This window comes from Pseudorca crassidens, chromosome 4 (genome assembly GCF_039906515.1).
Source record: "Pseudorca crassidens isolate mPseCra1 chromosome 4, mPseCra1.hap1, whole genome shotgun sequence".
Lineage (NCBI taxonomy): Eukaryota > Metazoa > Chordata > Mammalia > Artiodactyla > Delphinidae > Pseudorca > Pseudorca crassidens.
In genome coordinates this window covers 153,541,547-153,560,860 of record NC_090299.1, presented here as the reverse complement: position 1 = coordinate 153,560,860, position 19,314 = coordinate 153,541,547, and the positions used below count along the sequence as shown (strand labels likewise).

The 19,314-nt window shown below is 41.3% G+C and overlaps 1 long non-coding RNA gene across 1 annotated transcript; it reads right to left on the bottom strand.

Moving 5' to 3' along the window:
* Window positions 1-7,188: 7,188 nt before the first annotated feature.
* Window positions 7,189-16,714, bottom strand: LOC137223287 (uncharacterized). Its single transcript, XR_010942775.1, has 3 exons — window positions 16,276-16,714; window positions 10,654-10,703; window positions 7,189-8,584 (listed from the first exon to the last, which is right to left on the bottom strand). It is a non-coding gene; the product is annotated as an uncharacterized lncRNA (long non-coding RNA).
* Between the last annotated feature and the right edge of the window lie 2,600 nt (window positions 16,715-19,314).

Genomic DNA, 19,314 nt, shown 5'->3' with positions numbered 1-19,314 from the left:
ATAAATAGCTGCAGAGAAAAACAACTGAAATGTGAAAGTGCTTTATACCAACTGCAGAAACAAAGAGGCTCTCAGTGCTTCCCTTACGCCATGACTGCGCAGCAGGTACACAAGGAAAATATGTCAGTCAAGAATTTTAAAAACTGTGTATTCTATTTATCCTTAGGGAATGGATTTAAGCTATAATTGAACATTTATTTTATTTCTTACACGGCACATATATGTTTTTATTTATTATTAACTTACAAATGACAAGAGGTGGACGGTTACATTTCAAAGGCCAACATTTTAAATTCTAATTGAATTTATAAATTGTCCATAGGAAAATTTTATCTTTATCTTCACTTGTTTTGTGTTTGCTTCCTTACTTTGTTCTTTTCTTCCTTATTTCTCTCATAAACATCTACAAGGCTGACAGCTTGCTTTCGGGCAAGGAGGGAAACGTTTTCAAGTCATCCAGGGCAGAAGCAGAGTAACTCACCGTATAAAGACTCTTCACCACAGGGCAGACAGGAAATCTAGCTTGCAAAAGCCACAGAAAAAAATTATTCAGTCCTTCTCAATTATTTCAATTCTTTTAAATTTAATTTTAACTGAACTTTTTACAAATAATATATTTCTATATTTTTTTAAAGGTCTATTGGGGGAGCCAGAGTCTGTGCAATAGGCTCAGTCCACCATCTTGAAGTAATTCCATAAAAGACATTTTCCATTTTCTAAAGCCCTACAGCAATTCATCTATTCCTCTTGTGGCATCTGCCACTCTGTACCTTGTGATTCAACTGTCTGAGCCATTGTTTTCTCTTCCCTACGAAGCCCTACAGTGGCAAGTACAGAGGCAGGTGGCGTGGAAGACAGCACCATTGGACTCATCAAATCCTTATGGAGTTCAAGAAACACCACACGCGCTCTGCGACTTAGTATGAATTTCACTTCTATTACATACATGAGAAAACCGAGGCCCACAGAAATTAAAGTACATTACACTGTGCTTCTCTGATTTCAAAGCCCAAACTCTTTTCATGAAGGCAGAGATTTGATTCATTTTCTAATTCTCCACAGAGCTGAGTGTATATCTTCACTCATAGAAATTGTCAATAAGTGACAGAAAATAAAGATTTCCTTGAAAATAGTCTATATATCAAATCATATTTGTCACCTATGTTTTCTGAAAAATTATTGTTATATCTGGCTATGCTGTGCTAACACACACACCCACACACACTTGCACACACAATAAAAAGAAAAGGCAATCCAGACTGCAAGACGAATGAGCTTAAAGTACATTAGCGATGCTTGTGTATTTGAGAGTGTCAAACAGAACTTTAAACATGTCTTTTTCATTACGTATTTAACCCACATACATGTGTAAACAAATAAATATTCTTTATTCTCACAGAGTATGATCCTCTTATTCTCTCAAATACCCTGGGCTCAGTGGCATTGTATCGTATCGGTGAATTTAGTTGGTTAATACAGGTTGATTACACAACTGTGTGTGGTCTATTCTATTCAAAAAGTAATTAAAAGACTTTCTAAACTTATATGTTGTCACTGGACACCAGATTCTACCATCTTTACTTTACCAAGTAGCTGACTGCATGGGTTTACAAATATATAAATTGTATTCAAAAGAGAAAAAAAAAACACAGAGTAAAGAACTCATTTTAATAAAACAGGTCTATTGTACAGCAAACATTTCAAATGTTTGCAATAGATCACACGCTAGCTGACACACTGCGAGCTGCCTCTGGAGAGGCCCCAGTGGCAAAAGCATGGACAACAGCCTTCAAGGAGCCGTAGCCTGGCAGCAGCCAGGAGAGGAGGCCGGAGGGCTGTTTGTGTCTTCAGATGAGACAGCGGCCCCGCCAATCCTGTAGCTGCAACGCCCAGAGTCTCTGACGCAGAGAACCCGGCAAGGTGCGTGAAGAAATACCTGACTGGGGGATTGCTTGATGCCACGAAGTCTTGGTGTAATTTTTTTATGCACCAAAAGGTAACTAATACGCTCAATAGTGTAACATAACTGAATGAAAAGGAACAAAAGTAAATGTCTTCTTTCAAACAACGACTTGTAAAACTATTTGCAAAATGCACACACACACGCAGCACAGGGTAGGGATTAAGCATAAATTCTGGAGCCGGAACGCAGGGTTTATCCCATTGACTAGACTCAATATATCTTTAAGCAAGATGTTGAGTTAAATAGTTTTTTTTCAATTTAAAAGTCTGCTCAAACAGCTAGGTCCTACTGTAGAGCACAGGGAACTATATTCAATATCCTATGATAAACGTCATGGAAAACACATAAAGAAGAACACATATATGTATAACTGAATCGCTTTGCTGTACAGCAGAAATAAACACAGCATTGTAAATCAACTGTGCGTCAATGTTTTAAAAATTAAATTTGAAAAAAAGGTCTGCTCAGCTCAACTCAGAGCGTGATTGTCTTGTCCAGAGCATCTGAATATGGGGCTGACTTTGGAGGCGCTCGCTTACCAAAAGATCCGTGAAGCAAAAGAAGGGAGAGGGAAATCTCATGAGGAAACTCATGAGGAAAAAGGGATTTAGAATGTACATGCAGCAACTCTCTTCCTAAAAAAAGATTATATCTAGTCTGTCCACATAGGAACGGGTAGAATCAGGTGAATGGAAGGTCTATCTGTTGTATGCTGACATTTTCACCTGATTTTGTCTTCATGTTTGAAAAAAAGGTGTGCCTTTCCATCACTTTTCCTCTATCACGCTCACTGTTTTCTCTTCTCATGGACCAGACGAGTTGTCCAGATACCAGCACAGGTAGGAGGGGAGACCCACCGGAAGATGGAAATACTTCTCAGAACTTGGAGGAAATCGGCAAAGACCAGGCTCTTGCAGGTGCCTGTCTGAGCCTTGTGGGCGCCTGCATTTCGAGTCCCACGCCTCATGAGAACAGATGAGGCGCTTTTGTGGTGTCCCTCCCCAGTGGGATCAGAAATACTCAGGAAGGAACTTTCTCACGCAGGCTGCCCAAGTATTCACCCAACTCCCACAGTTCTCTCCTTGAAATGAATTCTAATTTGCTTCGGAAAATAAACCTAGTTCTTCTATGGAAGCAAACTCCTCACTGCCCAATGACACTGCCAGGCGAAATCAAAGTGCTGTTCAAAAATTAGCAGCCCAGAGGATAAACTCTGACCACTTGATTCTTGGAGGAAATAGCTTCTGAATAGAGGGAGTTTTTGTTAGACGCTCCCATTGAATGTCTTCTGCAGGAATCTGTCACGGATTTTTTTTTTTTTTTTAAATTGAAGTAGAGTTGATTTACAGTGTTGTGTTAGTTTCAGGTGTACAGCAAAGTGAATCAGTTATACACATACATATATCTACTTTTTTTTTTTTTTTTTTAGATTCTTTTCGTCACCGATTTTTGAAGCAACGACTACCTTATTTCTAGGTCAGGAGAGATTCTGCATCCTCTACAAATACACGGAGGAAGTCAGCGTCCAAGCTTCCCGGCCATCTCTCTTCTGACAGGCCTGTGCATAGTGACCACAAAGATAGCAAACAACGTCCATCCTTAGAACTGAAAGCAGTCAGAGCCAACCTGAAGGGAATCAGAGTCAGTGAAAAGGAGTTGAGGATATACTGATTATTTCAGCTTCCTTTTTGGTTTGATTTCGGTGGGGGGCGGGGGGGGGGAATATGTGTATTACATGGAAACACTAAAATAATTTTTGTAAGAAAATGCCAATATTCTTTAGTCTGTTTATATGACGATTAAGAAGAGGGAAAAGGGGAATGTTAGCAATTGCTGGTCGGGCGAATGCACAACGGAAAGCAGCAAGTTATAGCCAACTTCACATTGTTTGTAATTTGGAAGGAAAGTAACCAGAAACAACAGGCTCTCCTCTTGGAAAGCAGGACTGACTCCGCTGAGGGAGTCGAGGTGCGTCACAGAGCCCTTCTACCGACTGGCAGCGCCCTGGAACTGCCCTAAATCTAGGCTTGTCTTCGGTCAGATCATCCCGATTCCCAGTTTAAAGAAGAATGTATCTTAGGCAGCTCAGCACATCTCATCGGATGATCGCGTGAGAGTCCTGGAGGAATGGGATTAAAGATATAGGGCAGGTCTGGTTTACATCAGCGTGGGGCCACCTCCTGCAGGTAAAGGGGGCCCTGAGGGAGAGCTCCATTGGAGTCCTTGCACTGGATTCCTCGGCTAACTAAAAAATAACTTATTTTAATTAATTAACAGTCTCTTTGTCATTTTTTTTGTAGAGCTGATGAAAAACCTAGAAACTACCTTGGTTTTACGTCACTTCTCCTTTGGCCCACTATTTGTAATGAGTACTGGATTCGCCAAGATATTTTTAGCAGAAATAAAACAGGCCAAAGGGGGAAAAAACTATAAAATATATGAAGTGAAACGTTCATCACCACAAAGCTAAGTGACGGCTATTACATTTTCCAAAAACTACTACTGTTGAATAACTCTTTCCAAAGCTGACTTTCAACCATCTCAGAAATGATGCCTTTCTTTAAGACTCCTATGGAAGGTAGCTGACACTGGATTTTCCAGAAGCACCAGCTGGAGCAGAACGCACCCGAAGAGGACAGCTACTTGCCAAAACGTCGAAAGACCTCTGCTTGCAAAATGGGACGTGGCATGCATTGTTCAGCCTCTTTCCATGGTGATGGAGTTTCAATCCCAGACGTCGTCATTTGGATGGAACAAGGTCACTGAAGAATAAAATCAATGAGGTTTCTCTGAACATGGGGGTACGTGGTGTCTGATTGAAAATGATGTTTGCTTGACGCTATTGCATCCAATGTTTGTACTGTGGTTGCTGAAAGCCCAAATCTACAATTAACTTGGAAGGTTCCTGGGCTACTTTCACATTTCCTGTGTTAGTAAATGTCCTCTTTACTGTCCTGTTTCACAGACATACCTATAAGGAGCTGCTCTTAAAATGGGTAAAGCGAAAAGAAAACAACTCTTTTTAGCAATGACCCAGGTCAGGAGGCTTCCTGGATTTTATTGCCACTTCAAAGCCAAAACAGATAAACCAGCTTAAGGTACTACTTTGACATGGAGTGGAATGTGAGACAGCTGTCTGAGGTTTGAGATCACAGGCATTCTGCTTGAAAATCTTGCCTCTCACCCATATATGGCAAAGCCCCCCAAGCTGTCTGCTCATTGGAGCCAAGAATCCCGCTTCTATCCCTTGACCCATCAGACTAGGATCTCCAATGCTTCTGATGGGTTCATCCCTCATTTTGCAGAAAGTCACGTGAGAGCTGTGAGCCATGATACTCAATTTAAACCGTTTGCGTTTCCTTCCCAGGATGCTCCGACCAGCAGCAGGGACCACAAGTGGAGCACAGGATGGGAAAGTTGCAAACGCCTGGACACCATGTGTCCCATCTGCTGTAGACACCCTTGACGCACCTTAATGTCAGTTTTCTGACTGCAGTGTGTCTGGAGCCTCAGTAAGTGCCCAAGCCACCTTCAGAGGGTCACTGCTTGCTTCAAGTAGCACCTGTGTATCCCTGACCTCTCTGCCCCTCTCTGATGCCACCTGGGAGTCAACTTGGAGACTTTTTTAGCAGGAAATGTACCGTTTGCTTCACGCCATTCTGTCATGTTGATGTGTCCAGTATTTCAAAACTGATTTGACTAAGGAAATGTCTAAGCCCAGATATGAGCTGAGTAGATGACTTTCCAGATCAGAAGAGCTATAGCAGAGGGTTTAAAGGGAAAACTTTGATTTCTAAAGAGAATAGGAAACTCATCAGAGTTATTCATGTTCTACTTAGGGAATGTCCCACGTTGAAAATAAATGTGACATGTGAAATGGAATCTCAACTGGGGCTTCTGGTCACATCTGCAATGATGCCTAAGGTTTTCCATTTCTGTGTTCAGCTTCAATAATAAATCCGAGACCCAAGAATCATCTTCTGGGAAAGAAGCAAGAGATCAGCTTAACCAAGAACATTAGGCAGAAGCAGGAAGCTGGAAGAAATATATTGATCTTCTGTTCAATGTCTACAGTGAAATAATACCAGGTTTAAAAAATAACTAGGGGCAGGCCTCCCTGGTGGCGGCATGGTTGAGAGTCCGCCTGCCGATGCAGGGGACAAGGGTTCGTGCCCCGGTCCGGGAAGATCCCACATGCCGCGGAGCACCTGGACCCGTGAGCCATGGCCGCTGAGCCTGCGCATCCGGAGCCTGTGCTCCGCAACGGGAGAGGCCACAACAGTGAGAGGCCCGCGTATCACAAAAAAAATAAATAAATAACTAGGGGCTAATAAGAAAGCTCATAACATCCAAATAACAGAACACTGGGGGGTGTTGCTATCATAATAATGCTTGCCATTACTTTTTAAGCTGGCTGTTTCTACAAACTGTTTTTGTTCACATTTAAACTATTATCCTGCATTTTCCATCAAATATATCATATGGTAAATGGGCACCCATACCTGATATTTTAAATTGATCAGATATTCAAATATTGTAAGTTAAAAGCACTTGTAGCTTCCTTCCAATAGAAGTTTTGTTTTCCTGTGTTCAGGGGAATATTTTTAAGAAAGTTTGGTACATATAAATAGTCCGCCCAATAACCAAATCTTGACATAAACTAAATATTTGCAAATGTTCCAGAAATTCAGAGACATCACAATTGTTTTTGGGTTTCTTTTCCCCCATTTTTTTCATGGGCTTCAGCACTTCCTGTCTCAACTTGTGCCAGGAAAAGAAACTACCAAAATAGGTCCAGGAAGCTTTTTCTGTCCTACGGTTTAAGAATTCAGCCCCCAAATCAAGAGGTATTCGCAACTTCATGGGATCTCTGAACTGGAAAACATAGATGTGATCAAATGTTACACATGTAATAACCACCTCCTTTGAAGTTTGGCCATAAGCGGCATTCAATCGAAGAGAAAAATCAACATTGAAAAAGTAGGAATGATGGACCCTACAATGGCAAGGTTACAGGGCAAGTTGATATGGTCACTGTTAATTATAGAACCAAAGGGGTAATAACAATTGGTAAGTTCCCCGCCTGCCAATATATCGAAGTTGGTCCACATAAGACATTAACCATGAATTAATCACTATTATTCATATATTTTATTATTAATTAGTTAATTATCAACTGATACTGGAAAATACATTTATTATTCAGCTACCGAATAAAGCCTAAATTAACCACTTAATTCTTTGCATTTAACTATGACAAAGACATTTCACCAACATATCTTTTTCCCTTAAAACTTGACATATTTAAGCAATTATTATTTTATGTATTTTTTCATTTTGTCATAACTTAAAAATATTTAATAGATAATCCTTCCTGAAAGATGAGTACGTTTCCCAATGTTCACTTATCTCTTCTGAGTTTGGGTTTCCCCACCCAGCCTCAAGGATGAAAATGGCGGTAGAAGTGAAGCACTGTGGGAGTATCCTTCACAGTCCAGGTTGTACACTTACCAAAGTGTAAACATTAGTCCTGCTGCAACAAAAACGCATCACCCTTCACAGTTCATAGGCCTCAAAAAAAATTCAGTGGGTTTTTGAAATATTTTTCTTTCTTTGACTGTCTTCATTTTTATTTATTTATTTTATTTCGCCGCACTGCGCGGCATGTGGGATCTTAGTTCCCTGACCAGGGATCCAACCGGTGCTCCCTGCATTGGGAGCAGGGAGTCTGAACCACTGGACCGCCAGGGAAGTCCCTGGGTTTTTGATAGAATGGAATATTTAAATTCACATGTTTGTACTGCTCACAAAAGCAGACCACTTCAGTTTTGCAACCCCCAAAAGCTGCTTCTTCCTACTAAGAAATATGTGCCTAAAACTAAAACTGAAAATAAAAAATATGTAACAGAAGTTATGGGATCCCATCACCATATACACCGTCAGAGTCTCCACAGGTCAGCTGGTTGGTTGTCCTATTGTCAGTCGGCTGAGATCAACTCCTTCTTACCACCCTCATCAACGTTAGCCCGATGATTAAGTATCTTAGAATCAAGCATTTCTTCTTGCTTCCCGACTACACAACTGCTGATCACATTATTCTCTGACCCATCCTCTGAAATGCTGCTATCTGTACCCATCCGAGAGAACAAGCCATTGCGGTGAGGTGTGATTGGGGGCAAATGTGAAAAGGGAGCGCTGCCCCCAGATAACTACCCCCCGCATCTGCTACAGTAGCTGACGTATCACCACTTAGAACCGTGTCCTTCCACGTCTTTCATGCTCCTTGAGCAGTTCTAGCAAATTGAACTGTCCCTCAAAACCAGATCACACCCATTTTCCTTCCAGGAGAGCCCCAGAACTCTCTGAGGAATCAGACACCTCGAGAACTCAGGGAAACTCGTCCTGGATGGAGCTGAAGGTGCAGCCAGGTGAGGCTGCTGTGGACACAACGGTGAACCTCTGAGGGCAGGGTCTCCCTGCGAGGGTCCTCAAAGTCCTTCTCGTCTTTGTCTTTCGCCTCTTCAGTCTCCACGCCTGGCCTGCTGCCCTCACCTGTCATTGCTTCCTTTGCTCCTTTATGAGTTAGAGTAGATGCAGATGAGTCCATCTTGGAAAATTCTCCTGGAAGAGAACACCTGACAATGTGAGATCTCAGTGAATCACTGCTTCTTTTCCCAGCATTCCTACCCATATTTGGACTCTGTAGTCGCAGGAGAGCCATTTTTCTTGTGTTAAGAACATAGTAAAATCTTTCATGTAATACAATTATTCTGTGGTTAAATTGTTTCTTTCTTAGAAAAATGTCTACTTAGAAAAGGATATATTTGATAGACCACTTTGGAAAATTTAGGGGCTGTGAGAGACGATTAGCAGCGTTTTCCCTAGCTCATCGTGAAAGTGAAGGATAAAAAAAAAGATGAAAAAGTGTGCTTGGATGAAGAATTTAACATCCAGTGGAAATTCCGTAAAGCTCGAGACACACTGGATGATGTTTAACAGAACGTACCTACCTCTGCAAAGAAAAGGAAAAAAGAACAGGGGGAAAAAGAAAGCATGCACTTGATGTGTGATGCAGTGCTTAAAAGCCCTACAGAAAGCTTTCACCACCACCCCTTTGCTTTCCTGCAGTAGCTGAGCTTTGAGAGACAGCTGCTCTGTAGCTGCTCCTCTGGGCTAAGCACATCCTCTGATGCAGGGACCGAGAACTGGGTTCTCAACCTAGAACCTGAAAGAAACCCCCAGATTCTGAAATTGACAGCACTCTTCTCATAGCTGGGGAAGCAGTGTCTGGGGACTTCACAGTTTCTTCCCTTATCTATGTGATTTCAGGGAGCACTTTGGCTCACCTAGAATATTATTTCTGTCCTGAGGTTGCCCAAAGGGCAAAGAACATTCTCACTCCTACCAGGCATCCTGCATTCTTCGTTTATCCAGTTTTGACAGAACTGCTTCCCAACCAGAAAGTCATCAGATTTCAAACCAAAATACACCAGACCAAGAGGGCTTGGTGCTGGCCGATCAGGGAAGATATCCATCCCTAGGACTGTGGACGCCGAGGTGATGGCATTTACGCATGCACAGGGGTTAACGCGGCTACAGGTGGCAGTGAAGCAGTCCTGTCCCTTCCCATCGCACGTGAGGAGCTGCCAACATCTCTGAAATATAATATCCTTACATGTTGGATCTTTTCCACATTATGAGTTCCACGCTCCCCAGGGAAAACCAGAAAACTCACACCCTCGGGCTCCTTTGCGGCGCAGGGCCTAAGTCTGGCCGATCAGATCTACCCAGGCGATACTTGGATTCAAGCCTGAGCTATTGAAGGGGGGATTGATCTTCTAACAGGTGCTTCTGGGGTCTGCAGGGCACTGCTGCTGGCAGCGTCCATGGGCTCTCACTGATGCCGCAGCAGTGTTTTCATTTGGGAAGCCTCTGTGTTGTGGCTGGTTACGACCTTGTCTGAGTTTTGACATCTGGCTCTCTAGTCAGCCCGGCAGTACCTCCTAACAGAACGTTTTTTCTGCTTAGATTATTCAGAACAGGTTCTGTCGTTTAGAGCAACAGACACTGACCAATACGTAATTGGTAGATCATTAATTCCCTCCAATTTTTTTTTTTTTAAAGAAACAACAAATACTTTTATTTTGTCGCCTATAGACGTTGGGTAATATGACAGGAGAGAGACAATTTTCCTTTTGGAGCCCTAGGTGACGAAGAGTCTGGAGGCTACTGCAGTAAACTTTTCCAGAGAATGAGAATCTAGAAAACGATGCTGGTATTTGGAAATGGGGTCCTGAAAGTTTACTGACAATTTGTGAACTAGAAAATGTGAAGAAAGAGAATGAAAAACTGATGCCAACGCTTTCAGAAACGTTCACTCCCCCAGATTTTCAGTTCCCCCTTAGCTGAGGTTTCTTTCATTTTGGTTCAGTATACAAGCACTTCTACGTCTACCCCCGTGGGTTCTGGTTTCAGCTCTTGTATTCACGGCGACAAGAGAAGAAATCTTCCTCCCCCTTTCATAGAATTGACAAAGCTGTGATAGAAAACTGTACACCGTGAGCCAACGGACATCCTGTTTTCCCACTTGGATGTTACAGGCTGAGACAAGGGGAAAGAATGGTGACAATCAAAGCACTACCAGGTACATGTGTTAATATATGATATTTGTCTTTCTCTGTCTGACTTACCTCACTCTGTATTACAGTCTCTAGGTCCATCCACGTCATATATGTGGAATCTAGAAAAATGGTATAGATGAACTTATTTGCAAAGCGGAAATAGAGACACAGAGAACAAACATTTTGATACTAAGGGGGAAAGAGGGGTGGGAAGAATTGGGAGATTGGGATTGACGTATATACGCTATACTGTGTATAAAATAGATAACGAATGAGAACCTACTGTGTAGCACAAGGACCTCTACTCAGTGCTCTGTGGTGACCTAAATGGGAAGGAAATCCAAGGAAGAGGGGATATATGTGCACGTGTGGCTGATTCACTCTGTTGTACGGCAGAAACTAACACTACATTGTCCAGCAACTATACTCCAATTAAAAAAAAAAAAGCACTACTAGGTACGTGGCTGCTATAAATTAATTCACAAACAGACACGTATTGCCAAGCTATCTAGGGAATGTATCTGGGGGCAGAGGGGTGTTTTAACATGCCCCCCACTGCCCAGTCATGCTAGTGGTCACAGCCTCTCTCTAAGGCCCTCTGCTCCCCTGGGGGCTGGACCTAAGGACTTGGTTCTGGAGAGCAGCAGGCGGCAGAGTGAGAAACGGTCACTTCTGTGATGAGACTACAAAAGTCTGCTACTTCTTTTTTCTTTATTACAAAAGCAAACTTCCCCTATTTGCACAACCCAACTGGAGAGAAAGGGTGGGCGAACATGCACAGTAAACAACGGGAGAAAGTTCTACGTCAAATCTTTTTAAAACGGCAGAATATGATGAAAGCAGTTTACTTCTAAAGAAGCTGTCTGAAAGGAAAGCAATGTTTACTCCGACATGACATGGTAACCTGACCCCTTACAGTAGTAGACCTGTAACGTGAATGTTTTGTCCAATCCAATATTTTAAACTTTTTTTTGCTTTCCTTTGGCCATGGCTCCCAGCTTGCGGGATCTCAGTTCCCCGACAAGGGATCGAACCCAGGCCCCAGCAGTGAAAGCCCAGAATCCTAACCACCAGTCCACCAGGGAACTCCTACAGCCTTTTAAATATTGAGAACAAATTTAAGCCATGTCTACTTAGGAATACAACAAAATCTGTTCTCTTAGTCTACCTAATACAAATACTGAAAAAGCAGCTCATTAAATTTACATAGGTTTTCATGGATGTGCCAATCACAAGTTTGAAGAAAAAGAATCAGGAGAAAGGTCATCACGTGGTTTAAACAACATGTAATTGAAACATTAGATCAACTCTGGCTTGTATACCAAGTGGTGACAAATGCCGCCCTAAAGTTTTCACGAGCTCAGTAGCCCAAGGACTTGGTTCTGAAGGACAGCACACAGCAACGTGAGAGACGGTTACTTCTGAGATGACACTATAACATTCTGCCATTTGCAGCAACGTGGATGGACCTAGAGGTTCTCATACTAAGTGAAGTAAGTCAGACAGAGGAAGGCAAATACCGTATGACGTCACTTATGTGCGGAATCTAAAAAAGGAAAAAAAGATACTACTGAATTTACATACAAAACCGAAATAGACTCACAGACATTGAAAACAACGTTATGGTACCAAAGGGGAAAGGTGGAGGGGAGGGATAAATTAGGAGTTTGGGATCGACATGTACACACTACTATATAGAAAACAGACAAACAACAAGGACCGACTGTATAGCACAGGGAACTCTACTCAATATTTGTAATAAACTATTAGGAAAAAGAATCTGAAAAAGAAAGATATATGTATAATGAATCATTGTGCTGTACATCTGAAACCAACGCCACATTGTAAGTCAACTATTCTTCAATTAAAAATAAAATAAAAAACATAGAAGTGAAATCAACTTTATTGGCAGTGGAGAGGCATTGTGCAATATTAATTCAAAAACTCCATGAAATGTATTTCATATCTATCATAGTCAATGCATTATGATAAGAATTATAAAAAGGAAGCAGATTAAATATCCCAAACCCTAACAACTAGGAGATTACAGGAAAGATAGAATCAAAACATATCTATGATAGAAGATAGAAAACGATCATTGTGAACTTAAATATCATGGGATTTCAGAAAACGTAGAGATTTCTGAAGATAAGGGGACACTGTATGAAGGGTGATGGTTTATATATATTAAAAGGAAAAATATATCTGGCACTAGGAGGAAGCTCATTCCAGGGGGAGGAAACAGCCCAGCGAAAGTGCTGAGGCGGGAAAGCAGGGTTAAAAACTTGAGAGTGTAGTTTGCCTGGAGGGCTCAGTCTGCACGGGCAGCCGTGAACCGCACACTCAGCGAAGCAGGTCCAGACCTCCACCTCCTCTGCAGGTGCCTTTTATGCCTCAGATAATGGGACACACACTATGAGTGTCAGCTGGAAAATCATATTATCATAACTGACTGAAAAGGCTAATCTGACAGGCTGTGTGGTGTGAAAGAGAAATATGATCACTTGGTAGAAGACGTTCATGAATAAAGTAATATATACACACTACTATATATAAAGTAGATAATCAACAAGGACCTGCTGCATAGCACAGGGAACTCTACTCAATACTCTGTAATGACCTATATGGGAAAAGAATTTGAAAAAGCATGGATATAGGTATATGCATAACTGATTCACTTTGCTGTGCACCTGAAACTAATACCATATTGCAAATCAATTATAATATAAAACAAAAATTAAATTTAAAAAAAGTAAAATTCACAACTAACGGGGTCTATCAGGCAAAAAAGAGGGGGACAAAAGAGTCGAACATTAACATTCCAGTGGAGTGGTGTAATCAAAGAATGCTCTAGGAAGATCAAACCGGATGAAGGGTACAAAGAGAGCGATCAAGGAAGACAGAAAAGTGAGTGATGGAGAGATGCTGACAGATGCAGGGCCTGACAGAGCTCTGAGTGGATGGTGACAAGAGGAAGGGAAGTGAGGTTCTAAAACACAGTTCAAGACAGGAATGAACAAAAACTGATGTTACGACGAATCTCATGAATGGAAGTCACAGAATCAAGGTCAGATCTAAGGTTTAAAGCTGGAGGAGTTTGTGGTCACTGACAGCAGTAAGGAATGTACTATAAGGAAAAGTTAGTTGTAAAATGGGGAAAAGATAAATTTGGGCAGGTGGAGTTGCATAACACAGCCACCATTACCTCAATCGAGCCTTCCTAAAGCTATTGTTACACTAATACACTTTCTTTTTCAACATTGTAATACGCAGAGAGCCTTCCATTTCAGATTTTCAGTTTCTCAGAAACTCTGCAGACATTTGATACTTCTAAATATTTTCGAGTAACCATTAGCTTATGTGTTTCATCTTGTTGCATACTACTGTAGCAGAAGTAGAGAGATCAAAGAATACTATTGGTCTAACTTTTCTGTGCTTTAATGTTTTGGTTATATAGGAACCAGAAATCATAGTCACAGCTGAAATGGATCCTCAGACATTCCACAATGTCCTATTTGGCCATCGGTATGAAGACCCAGCAATAAAGAATCTAAAAACATCTGAAAGTTACTCACTTCAGGAAAAGCTGGCAGGTGACTTTGATCTTACTGTTTTAGTAATATGAACCAACACAGACAGTCATATAAAGGGCAAACCAATTAAGGTTGTTTAATGAGTAAACCAAATAAAACTATCAAATACCAGATTATTAGTAAAATAATCAGAGAGAATGATATAGAGTCAAATATAAGTGGGAAGAAATGTCCTGCTGAGTTTTTGAAAAATAGTTAATCCAATTCTTAAGCCATACTTAAATGGCCTCGGAAAACAGATATTATCTAGTCTACGCCCTAAACTATAAAAGAAACCATAAATAAACACGTGAAGACTGATGCTGTCCAACAAAATAACTTGCTCATAGAAATTATAAAGAACCAAGTATCCCAGTGATATTATGACTTTAATGGTAGGAAGAGTAAAATAGTTCAGAAGATCAAGGAAGAAATATATTAAGGTTAGGGTTAGGGTTATTTTTCACACTATAATCTGTTGTCTGCTGGCTCCTACAAATCCCATGTTATGTCTGAAGACGTGTTAATCTAGGCAAGATATTTCCCCTATGAATAAGGTTAGCAATGCTTCTCTCTTTAATAAAGACTCAAAACTTAATATGAGTTTCAGAGTTTTAGAAGAGATATTTTCCAACTCGCTATACTTTTTAAATTAAAAAATATAAAGATAGTATGTATGAATTGGTCAGTTCTATACGATATATTTATCAACAATTAAAATGACACAGTTAAATAACAGAGGAGAAATAGAAAGATTGGCCAATTTGGGTAAAAAAAATAGTTTTTTATAAGAAATAATATTTTTTCCACCAATAAAACGACTTTGCCTGAGTGAAATAAATGAGTCTCCATATTAAGGTCATATGGGGTGTGTGTGAAATGATTCCTGAACCAAATATTCGAAATCTTATTAGGAAAGAGGATTAGCTTAAGATGGGTATAACAATTCAGAGTCTACAGAAGAAACCAGGAAACTTAACCACGGTTTTATTCATTGGAGAAATCTCTTCAGAATCTGCCTAAGGGTTGAAACAGACTCCACTGAAATGCACCAGAGAACTGGGTCCCCAGACAGGCCTTTCTCGAATTACACAGAGCAACTGCTGTAAGCTTGACCACAAAAAAAGACCAAGCGCTCAAAATGCTCCACGCAGGACAACCTGCTTGCATTCCTGCTAGATTAAACAATATGTCCCTGCGTCGGACCACATGGATTTTTTTCATAACATCAAACCCCAAATCCAAAAACTTTCAGCATCCCGACGTTTAGTTCAAAATCTCCCCTAATTGTTGACAACACAGCAGCTGCTAGGAGCCCAAACCTGACCGAGAGAGCGTTTTCCATCCTCCTACCGCAAAGAGAGTGAGGAAAGGAGATCTTCCCTGCCCACGACTATCTGATTTGGCTCGGATTTGGAGGAAAGTTGGGGGAAGGGGAAAGGGAAAAGAACAAAATATTTTGGCTACGCTGAGATAATGGGAAAGTCCCTTAAACAGCCCTCTGAGTTCTGAGCAGTTTCTCATCTTTGTTTGGGGTAAGAGAGAAGCCAGGATATATGAAATCTTATTTTTAGTTTGATTCTCTGGAAAGGGGTGTATTCCAGCAACTTCCACAAGTTCAGGGAAAGGATAAAGTGTAAGTAAACAGCTTAGGAGCAGGCTGTCCAACTTCTTAGAAGAAATGAACTGGATGAAGTGGATGATTTATTTCTCACTTTTCTAGAAAACATTGAACTCCATCTAGGCAAAAAAGCAGATGCAGCTGAAGCCACGGCTATCCAAGTAATTCGGACGAGTGTGTGCCAGCGGGCTCGACTTTTATACTCTCTTCTGATTTATTAAGAAGAAGGAGAGGCAGAGATCACTATGGTGATTAGAACATGCTCCAGAAACATTCTAGAGTCACAATCTCTAGCCCACTGATTAGGCTACTGCTCAGAATCTGTACGAACACGTTGAGAAGCACATAAAAGGGCCAACCCTCCCACAGCTACGACGGCCTCAGCACAGAAAGACTTCCCAGAAACCTACGAGTCCCGCAGCTCGGCCGACAGATTTGCCAGGACACATGTCATGGTTAATGAGCTCCAAAGAGAGGAAGTTATAGCGTGGGACTCACCTGACTTAGTAGCAGTTTAGCAGTTTAGGTCTAACCATTGTGCTGGGCCCAAGGAGATCTCCATTCTCTGGGTAATTGCTGTGCTTTAATGATTAGGACCTTTAATGATGGAATGCAATGGAATAGGTACTACAAGTAATCGATCCACAACATTTTGTGGGAAGTGAGATATAAAAAAAACCAATGCATTCATTATTTCATGAAGAAATGGAGTCTTGAACTGTAAGAACGAGCCTGCATTGGCATTTATCTAACAAGACTTAGGAGAAGTAGACATCTAGATGAGAAGACACATGTTCAGTGGTATAGAGATTCGTTCAAAGTTCTGAGAGTTAAATGGAATATATAGAAAACATTCCACGTTACGTGGATGGATGTAGAGATGATCAGACTAAGTGAAGTCAGCCGGAGTCAAACATCATATGACATCACTTATATGTGGAACCTAAAAAAAAAAAAAAATGACACAAATGAACTTATTTACGAAACAGAAACAGACCCACAGACGTAGAAAACAAACATACGGCTACCAAAGGGGAAAGCAGGGGACAGGGAGCGATAAATCAGGAGTTTGGGATTAACATGTACACATGACCATGTATAAAATAGATGAACAACAAGGACCTACTGTATAGCACAGGGAACTGTGGTCAATATCTGTAATAACCTGTAAGGGAAAAGAATCTGAAAAAAAAAAAAAAATATATATATATATATATATATATATATAACTGAATCACTTTGCTGTACACCTGAAACTAACACAGTATTATAAATCAACTATACTTCATTTAAAAACAAACAAAACAAAACAAAAACAAAGAAAGAAAACATCCCATGCTGGTAAGCAAGATTGCAAAACAGGTTGCCAATTCTTCTATCCGCACACCATTTGCAGTGTGACTTGATGAGGGGTGGGTTCTATTTCTTTACCCATTAAATCTGGGCTTGGCCACGTGACTTGCTTTGGCCACTGAGACGTTACCAAGAGTGTCACGAGCAGAAGATTGAAAGTTGCTTTCACTTTTCACGTAGGAAGAAGAGGTTAACCTCTTAAGCCCAAGTCACACCCGTCCCGTGCTGACAGCCAGCACCAGTGGTCACCAGTACCAACCACCAGTTATGTGATGAGGCCACAGAGATCAGCCAGCCCCTGTTTGACCTACCAGGTGACTGCAACCACATAGACGAGCCCAGGTGAAACTAGAGAAAACCTCAGACTCGCAGAATAGTGAGCTAAGAAATGATTGTTCATTTAAGACCCCAAGTTTTGGGTCTGATGGGTTACACTGCAAAAGCTGATAGTTGACATGCTATAGAAGATGTCATAGAACAGTCAGTGTTCCTAAAGGTGAAAAAAAAAAAATGCATACCTGACTCTAGCTAGTTTCACAAAGAAAGGTACCATTAAATAAAATAGAAAACAGTTCCTAGACCCTCCAGGAGGGCAAGATGACTAAACTTTGGAGCCAGAAACAGTCTACATTGCCCTGCAGAAACTCTGTCCTGGGTACACCACTGCCCGGACCCCAGGGACCAGCCACAGCAAACTGCACCTGTCACTTTGGACACGGAGCCCTGGATGCTGTTGGTAGGACCCCTGCCGCTTTCGGAGAAAGAGCAAGTGCTGGCCCTCAGCAGGATGGATCCCATACGTCACCTCTTTATTTGCATCACTGGCTTCCAAATGAAAGTCTCCAGTGGGTCTGTGTGGTTTGCAGAGTCTGGGAATATGCCTGCCCTCCAGTAATAGAGCAGGGTGGCAGGGAGTGAATCTGTGGCTTTGACCTTGTGGAAGAATGAGCTTATAAATTAAGAAACGCCCTCAAAGAAAGGGTTCAAAAGTGTGGACAGCCAAAGGTAACTTACAAATGCCCTTCAGTGTCTGCTCCTTCATATATAGATGTTTCTTTCTCACTTACGTATGCAAACAACCAGAAGAAATACATTCCTCTTAATATGATGTAACCATCACTCCGCAAATGAAAACTGTCATACACCCTCCCCAAAGGGAGACACTACAAAACCTCATCCATTCAGCAAATAGAGCCAGTCCAGGGTCTCTGAATCACGCCATTTCTCTTCTGGTTCCACCATGGTCCTCTCTTGTTGCTCGATATTCTATAAACTACAGGTCAGGATGTAATGTTTCCCACCATCAAAACATCCTATACACATGTAAAAGAGGGAGAGGTCAAGAGGGGAGACATTAGAATATTCACATGTGTACATGACACAGGAAAGAGGGGAAGGTATAGGTACTGCAAGTGGCCACGAGGCTGCACTTAGACTTTTAAACATGTTTCCTTCTTTCTCTGAACCACGTCGCCTTTGCCCTCAGCTGGCCGCTCAGTAGATTCGGGTCTTTTATCCAGCGAAATAACCCAGACCCTTATTTCCTCAGAGATCGGAGGGCAGAGGTCCCACCTCCATGCTGTAATCTTTTATTCATCTTCATCATTGGGCATGACAGTCTCATGACACGTCCCGTGTTCTGGACACAGTTCTCCCCGCCCCTGTTACATACCAGTCACACTAACAGACCACAGGAAGAAAGTCCCTTTGGGGGACAAATTTAGCAGGAAGTAATTAGGTAGTAGAGGACAAAGCCAGTCCACCGTGCCCATCGCCATGAACTTGGGATCCTTTCCTTTGGAGCCTAGCGAGGGATCAGCAAACTGCTTCTTAAAAGGGAGATAGGAAATATTTTAGGCTAAGAGACAAAATCAAAGATATAATGTAGATATTTGCATAACCATTTAAACTGATATCACTGTATAGCACAGGGAACTCTGCTCAATATTTTGTAGTAACCTATAAGAGAAAAGAATCAGAGGGAGAATATATATATATATATATATATATATATATATATATATATATATATATATATATATATATCCGGAAACCAACACAACATTGCAAATCAAGTCTACTTCAATAATAAAAAAATTAAAACATACAAACCCATCTTAGCTCAGGAGCTATAAAAAATATAAATAAAACACAAAAGCAAGCCAGCGACCAGCTTTGGCTCCC